At 35.0% G+C, this 7,683-nt stretch overlaps 1 pseudogene; it reads right to left on the reverse strand.

Annotated features, from left to right (window-relative positions):
- Positions 1 to 986: 986 nt before the first annotated feature.
- On the reverse strand, positions 987 to 2,473 carry LOC120194003 (annotated as a pseudogene).
- Positions 2,474 to 7,683: the final 5,210 nt, after the last annotated feature.

A 7,683-nucleotide genomic window follows, 5' to 3' on the forward strand; every position in this document is an offset into this window, starting at 1 on the left:
TAATTATAATAATAAGTTTTTTTAGTAAAATAATTGTTGAAATTTTATATGTCTCGCGTGTCACATACGGTCAAATTTAAAGGTTGTTACTTTCAGGTACTTAAAAATATAATATTAGAAACGTTATGCACCTATTATTAGCAAAAACTTCTTAGACACCAAATCTTATTTTTGAAATATAATTTAAACACTAATAAAATGTATCAAGCCAAAAGAAAAATAAAGTTATTTAAACCAAAACCCAATCAATGTATTCTTCTCGTTTCTTCTTCTCCAATCAATGTATTCTTCTCGTTTCTTCTTCTATAATTTAGTGTAGGGTAATATTTTTGAGGCACTCGCACTCTTGTTCGGTGTTCGGTTTTGCTAGAGCAGTTGGAATTTGTTCGGTGTTGGAAGTAGAACTTTGGGGTGTGTTTGAAGGCGTGAGGTATGCCTGGAGTCTTGGGGCAAGACGTATTATTCGAAGTCAATAATGGCGAGGTTTACGTATCCTGAATCGGTCCGATTTGAGAGAAGAATCGTCAATAATTATTCAACATATTGGTAAGTTTTTGGAAAGGAACTTGGTCGTTTCTTTCTCACAGGTGCGTCGAGCAGCTAACGAGTTGCTGATCATGTCGCAAAATGGGGTCAACAGGATGACTTGGAGGGGAGAAGATTATGGACTGCTCCTATGCTGTTAACACGATCCTACTTGAAGAATGCCTAGGCGCTAGTAGTTAACACTCCTGGCTTTCTTTCTTTTTATCAACAAAATAAATCAAATGACGGGAAAAAAAAAACTCAATCTGGCATTACACACACGACTTTTGAACAGTGAGACAAGTACATGTTTGGACTTTAGAGCACAAGAAGACCCGAGGTTAGACGAAGGGAAACAAAAGTTGAATCATGTGACAAATTCAACTCTTGAATAACTCTAATCATCCGGAGCATCCTATTTGATATTCTGAATCATAAAGCAGTAGGTACTGTAAAACAATTCATAGGGAGCCCAATTACTTGAAGAACTCCATGACCCACAAGTTACAAACAAGACACGCAAATCGTATGCCCTAAATCCAGCTTTACTTGCCAATGCTTGGAATTCTTGCTTGGTTCGTTCTTTTCCTCCTGGATTCTGTGTCATCATCAGTACACTTAGCTGGAAGTGTTATCTCTCTTGAGCATTAGTCTCGGGTACAACCGGAACCACGTAATCACCCACTACTTTTCCATCATTCGGGATCGCATTGTAACAATTCTTCAGTATTTTCAAACAATGTTGGTCACTCCAATCATGAAGAATGCCCTATCAATTTACAACTTTCCTTGTTACTTTCATACCTAAAATTACATTCACATTTCAAATAAAAATTCCATAGCTGTAGCTACTTGGATACAGAATTAAATTCCATGTTTAACCTTATTCATTCATGCCATCATAATTTTTCAAATAAAAAAAACAATTTAATAATTGAAAGTCATTATGAAAGAATTTTTTTTTAGATAAAAATATCATTGACATTTCTATTTACCACAAAATAGTGTAACATGTTTACCTTAATAAAAATTGCATCCCTTTGGGAACATTTTGGAATATCCCCGGCTACATGTTCGACACCTGTGGACCAAAAATAACCTGGATTCTCAATAGTTAATTTTATTTAAGAGTTAGACTATTTTCTCAGCAAAAATAACATGGACAAGAGGTGGTTTGTGATTATTTACCGGGGATGGGCGGGGCATGTTGAATAACATGAGGCAAGTCATAGTTAATTCCCTTGATTGAGGGATACTTGGAAGTGATGAAGCTGAGGGACACTCCGAGGCAGCCGCCGACATCCACGATCACTTGGCCGAGGTGGTCGGGGAATCCCTTGTAGGCGTCCAGGATGTTCTTCATTACCAAAGTGGTGATATTCTTCATGGCAGTATTGAAAAGTTGGTAAAGCTGGGGTCTTTGCCCGGGTAGTCGAATGAGTTCATTCCATGCACTCATACTTCCAACTGAGAAGAGTACTTAAAATATTAAAAGAAAAGAGAAGGATGAAACACGGACCAGCTATCAAGAAAAACATTGCCTTGAAACCATGGACATCAAGGGACCTATGAAACTCCATCTTCATTCCGGACAAAGAATCTGGAAACCGGCGTCAAAGCATAGAGTCTCTGAGGATTACCCTCCTCATCAGCATCGTCGGCCATGAAGCAACCACGATAGCATGGCTGGCTAGGACTCTAAGTATGCGGTCCAGCAGGAGGCGCCTCTGGATTCACGGTGGTTAACTGGGCTGCTATCTCCTTGGGGAGAGCATGGCATCGGGACCAGCTTTGGCTATGATCTCGAATATGTCCAGCTGAATTGCTCCATGCAGAGACATGGGCAACACTAAAGAGTCGCCATCTGGGCAGCATACGAGAAGCTTTCTTCATCATGCTCCCTACTCTTATAGTTGCCCTCAATATGGTTTTCTGCTGAAGTTTCCATTGCAGACCAAAGCTTTTTTTTTTTCCCTCTCGATCGAACTATGGTGGATATAAATAGAGAGTAGAGAAGAAATAGAATAGGGAAAGATGGAGGCAAAAGACCGCAGTGTGTAATGAAATATAAACAGCAAAATTGAACGTCCTCAAATCTGCTGGTAACAAATCCTGATTGTTTAAATATAACGAGCTAATTAAAATTAAAATTTTTATTTTTATTGTTTTAGACGTTAAAGTAATTTCACACTTGTTAAAAGACTAATTAAAAGAATATAAAATTCATTTATGTTAAAAGACCTTTTTACCCTTAAAAACATGATAATTACCACCACGTCAATATAAAATAATATTTTTTAGTTTTCGTTTTTGCCCTTGCACTTTTTCAAAATACAATCTAGTCACTTAATCTAACGATCCCGTTTTTTATTGTTTTAGACGTTAAAGTAATTTCACACTTTAATTCAAAAATAAACTAAAACGACTTAAAATGAAAAATAAAATTTTCCTAATTTTCGATTCGATCCCATTATCCGAATATTTTGTTCGCTTCATAGCTTTTTACAAACTCCATATCAAAATCTGAATTTCATAGAAACCCCATTCTTAGAGAAATTTTAAAATATAATTATACTGTAATATAAACAAAAGAAGGAAAAACGTAAAATGATTAAAGCTAAAACTAACAAGGGTTAAATAATTTAATAAGAAAATAGGTGCCAAAGAGGAGGAAGCATGGACATGGCGGGGAAGGGGAAGAAGTTTCTATTGTCTTGCATTTTCTTCAAAAACATCATCGTACGCTTGTTAAAGACTAATTAAAATAATATAATTATTTTATGCTAAAATACTTTTTTTCTTAAAAACTAGATAATTACCATTATTCTATTATCATGACATCATTCCTTATCATCATGTCAATATAAAATAATATTTCGTTTAGTTTCCATCTTAGTCCTTACACTTCTTTAAAAATCACAATCTAGTCACTTTAATATAAACGGTCTTGATTTAACATGGAAAATTAATCTTAATTCCAATGATTCATGTTAAATTCTACTAATTAAAATACGGAAATAACATTATTAACCTTTATTGTCATCCTTCAAATTTTCCTAAAATTCCGATTCGATCCAACTATTCGAATATTATGTCATACTTCGAAGTGATGAAGCTGAGGGACACTCCGAGACCAGTTCCAACATCCACGATCACTTGGTCGAGGTGGTCGGCGAATCCCTTGTAGGTGTTTAGGGTGTGATTCTTCATTGCAGTATTGAAACTTGGTTGAATCTGGGATCTTTGCCGGGGTATTCAAATGCGTTCGTTCCATGCATCTGTTGATAGAATCCCTCCTTCTAGAATTGCATCCTTCAGCTACGACCTACTCATTATTGAATTTTTTGTTAGTGTATAAACCTCATGGATGAAATTGAGAAACTAAATCATTCCTACTTTAAATGAATTAGAGTTGTGTATGTGTCAGAACTAATGGATATAATAAAATTGAGAAAAGTACACAAATGATCCCTCGACTATAGGATATTATTTTATTAAGTCCTTTGACTATTAAAAGTTACAAAACAGTTATCTGATTATAAACTGTTGCTTTGTTAAGTCCATCGACTATTGATCACTCGACTATTGATCACTCGACTATTCATTATGTTCCAAACTCGTTCATTTTCGTAAAAAATTCGCGGTTGTCTAAACTAGATGTTAACTTGATGATTGAGATATGATAGTCGTTTGAGATTTTGGGATCATATTTTATCATATCATAGTTAGCAGATTGACATTCAGCTCAGAATACCTTGAAATTTTCAACGGAAAAAGAACAGGTTTGGAACATAGTGAATAGTCGGGTGACCATTTTTTCTTTTAATAGTCGAGGGACTCAATAAAACAACTGTTTATAGTCAAAGGACTATTTTGGAACTTTTAATAGTCGAGAGACTTAATAAGATAGTACCCTATAGTCGAGGGACATTTTTATACTTTATCCAATAAATTTATATTAAATTTGATAAGAATTAATTGAATGATAAATTAAATATTATTACATTTTTAAATATGCAAATATATAATAATTATGAGCTGCTATAATGTAAAGAAAAATGCTTAAAATATTAAAAATAAAATAAGAGTGATTGAACACAAACCAATTATCAAGGAAGACCTTATTTTGATGCAAGGCTATCACAGGAGCTAATGAAACCCCATCTTTATTTCAAACAAAGAATCTGGATACGGACGTCAAAGCACAGTGAAATCTCATATTCATACCAAACACCCCGGTCTTGATACCGAACTCTCAGTATCAATACTCCTTCAAGGGGTATCGATATTCGATACTGCTCTTATAACTTATAAATTCTAAGCCTGAATTAAGAACAATATCGGTATTGTTCCTATAGTATCGATACAAACCCTCGAAAATGCTTTTTTGGGCACTCAACTTATATACATTGCTAATAAGAGGTTCTTAATTATTATTATTGTCTTCTATGAACATAAAGGGTCATAAGTAAGGCTTTAAATCATGCTAAAACACTCAAATATATAATCTTTCATGAAAACTTACTCAACATGCTTCAAACTCATCTCATAAGCTATCTTGCATTTCTACTGACCCACTAAAGGTATGAAGGAGTTGTGAATGTGTTACCTTGAATTTCTTGGATGCTAGCATAATCCTCAACTCACTCGAGAGGTACTTTCTCTTTTCAATTAGCTTTTGAACTTTATCCCACTTTTTTCTCTAATCAAGGGTAAGAAAATGAATTTCTAAGTTAACTATGTGGTGGAATTTGAACTTTATCCCACTTTTTTCTCTAATCAAGGGTAAGAAAAATGAATTTCTAAGTTAACTATGTGGTGGAAATAAAGATGAGAACACTTGTAATACCCCGAATCTCGGGTCAACCCGAGACCCATAAATCAATCCCATTAGATCTCTTAGATCAGTTTAAAGGGTATTGGGCTTAATATTGGCCCAAGAGTATAGGTGAAGTGATGATTTTGAATAGGAGTTAAAGGTGAGAGACCAAAAGTGTAGTTTTCCTATTATTGGTTTTAAATGATAAAAGCCCCTTATATTTAAAGGATTTCACATGAGACTCATACCTACCCAAAATATCTTCTTTTCTCTCTTCATTTTCTCCCAAGAGCAAGCAAAAAGGTAGAATATTTTTTAGACTTCCAAGCCTAGTTGAAATAACCAAGGTAAGAGTCTTAATCTAATTTCCTCAAGCTTTATTTTAAGCCCTTAATCTTTTAGTGAAAAATAGATTGTTAGATGTTTTTAACTCTATTTCCAAGCTTTAGACAAGTTAGTAATTCTTAGTTTTGCCTTTGATTAGCTAAGGAAGTGGGAGAAAGTTACAAGGCTAGAGGTTAAAAAAATGACTCCTAGGTGATTTAGGAGAGATTTTAACAACTAAGGAATCAAGTAACACACTCACAACTCCTTCATACCCTTAGTGGGTGATTAGAAATACAAGATAGCTTGAAAGTTGAGATTGAGCATGTTAAGTAGATTTTCATGGCAAGATTTCATGTTTTAGAGTATTGATATGTTTTAGAGCCTTATTTATGACCGCTATAATCACATAACACTTAATAACTAATGGAGAAACCTCAAGGTAGGAGATTTTGGGAGTTTGGGTGACAAATCATTCCTAGATAGGGTATTTTTAAGGGTGGTGTCGATATTGCATGAAGCATATCGATATTGTTCATTAGAAAAGTTTAAATCAAGAGTTTTTTATAGAGCATATCATACCCCTTAAAGGGTATCGATACTGAGTGTTTGGTATCGAGATCGAGGGCTTGGTATCGAGACCGGGATTCGAGAATGCCATTTTGGTAACGAACCCAAGGTCCCAGTATCGATACTCCTATATGAGTATCGATACTCCTCTTTCTCTTCAATTATTTCAACTATCGATACTGTAAGGCCAGTGTTGATACCAAGGTTAAGTCTTGGGTTTTAAATCAAGAGGAATTATAGAAACAAGTGAGATTTCTCGATAGCTTATAATACTCCCGAAAGACTACAAGTGAGAACAATAATGCTTAATCGAATGTTAAACGAGATAATGTAGGATGACATAAAACTAGCCTGATTGATGCTTGGGAAACGATTCGGACACCAAGTCCTTTAGAAAAGTTGGCGGTGGCGATGTATAGATGCAGTGTGGATATCTTAGGTAGTGCTGAGGCACTTTAAATGGCTAGCTAGGGCGCAAGGTTTGACACTCGTAAGGGGTAGGCTAGTCGAGGGTGTTGTCGATACAGAGATTTCGAGCTTCATCCTCGGTAGACTAGAGGGATGCGTGAGCTCGAGATACATAATCCTTCAGAAGCATCATGATGTCTACCCTAGAGTAGATAGTGTGTAAACGAGTATTCTCACTAATGTATGAGATGGGATAGCTTGATATTTCTCTTATACACTTTTAGTATGATCTAGTTGTTATTGTGGCACTAAGCTAGTTAGCTCAACATTGAATTAGTTTTCTTACGCATATTTGGTGAGCAGTTGAAGAGTCTCATTGACTGATGTCCAGACCAAGTCATATCAAAGTACATCTCAAGTTTTTGAAGGGTATATATATTATAAACCCGATTGTAAAGTTGAGTCGTAAGTTATTTAAGTGGTATGTATTATTTTGTATGCAAATATTTTGGGAGCTCCCTGATGTAAAGTTTATATTTTATTTATGATTGATTTATTATGAAAATGGTCATTTAAAGTAAGAAAAATATGGTCAGCCACTCTGATGGTTCGTGTGGCACCCAAATCGGTCGACTGCGTGTCGTACTGGTTTAGGGTGTACAACACTTCCTAGAATTTGATTTTATCAAAAACAACCTAAATACATAGATTCTCTTAAACCTCCCAAAACCCATTTTTGGTTTTGTCTAAAAACTGCAATATGGAGCTCAAATTGAAACTAGGAGAATGTGGATTAATATTCTCACTTAGTTTAACTAAACTAGACTTGCAAAGCTTGAAATCTTCACTTTGGAGAGGAAGAGGAAGAAAAAAATATGGAAGAAGGGCGTTTGGTGAGATATTTGGGGTTTGGTTACAAAATATATAATAAGGGAAGGGGTTTTCAACTTTCAAACAACAATGAGAAATTTACCTTAAGCCCCTATTTTCCATTTCATAAAACCCATTACTCGTCATAATTCTTTGAGCCCCAACAA

The sequence above is a fragment of the Hibiscus syriacus genome, unplaced genomic scaffold (assembly GCF_006381635.1).
Source record: "Hibiscus syriacus cultivar Baekdansim isolate YM2019G1 unplaced genomic scaffold, ASM638163v2 tig00116997_pilon, whole genome shotgun sequence".
NCBI lineage: Eukaryota > Viridiplantae > Streptophyta > Magnoliopsida > Malvales > Malvaceae > Hibiscus > Hibiscus syriacus.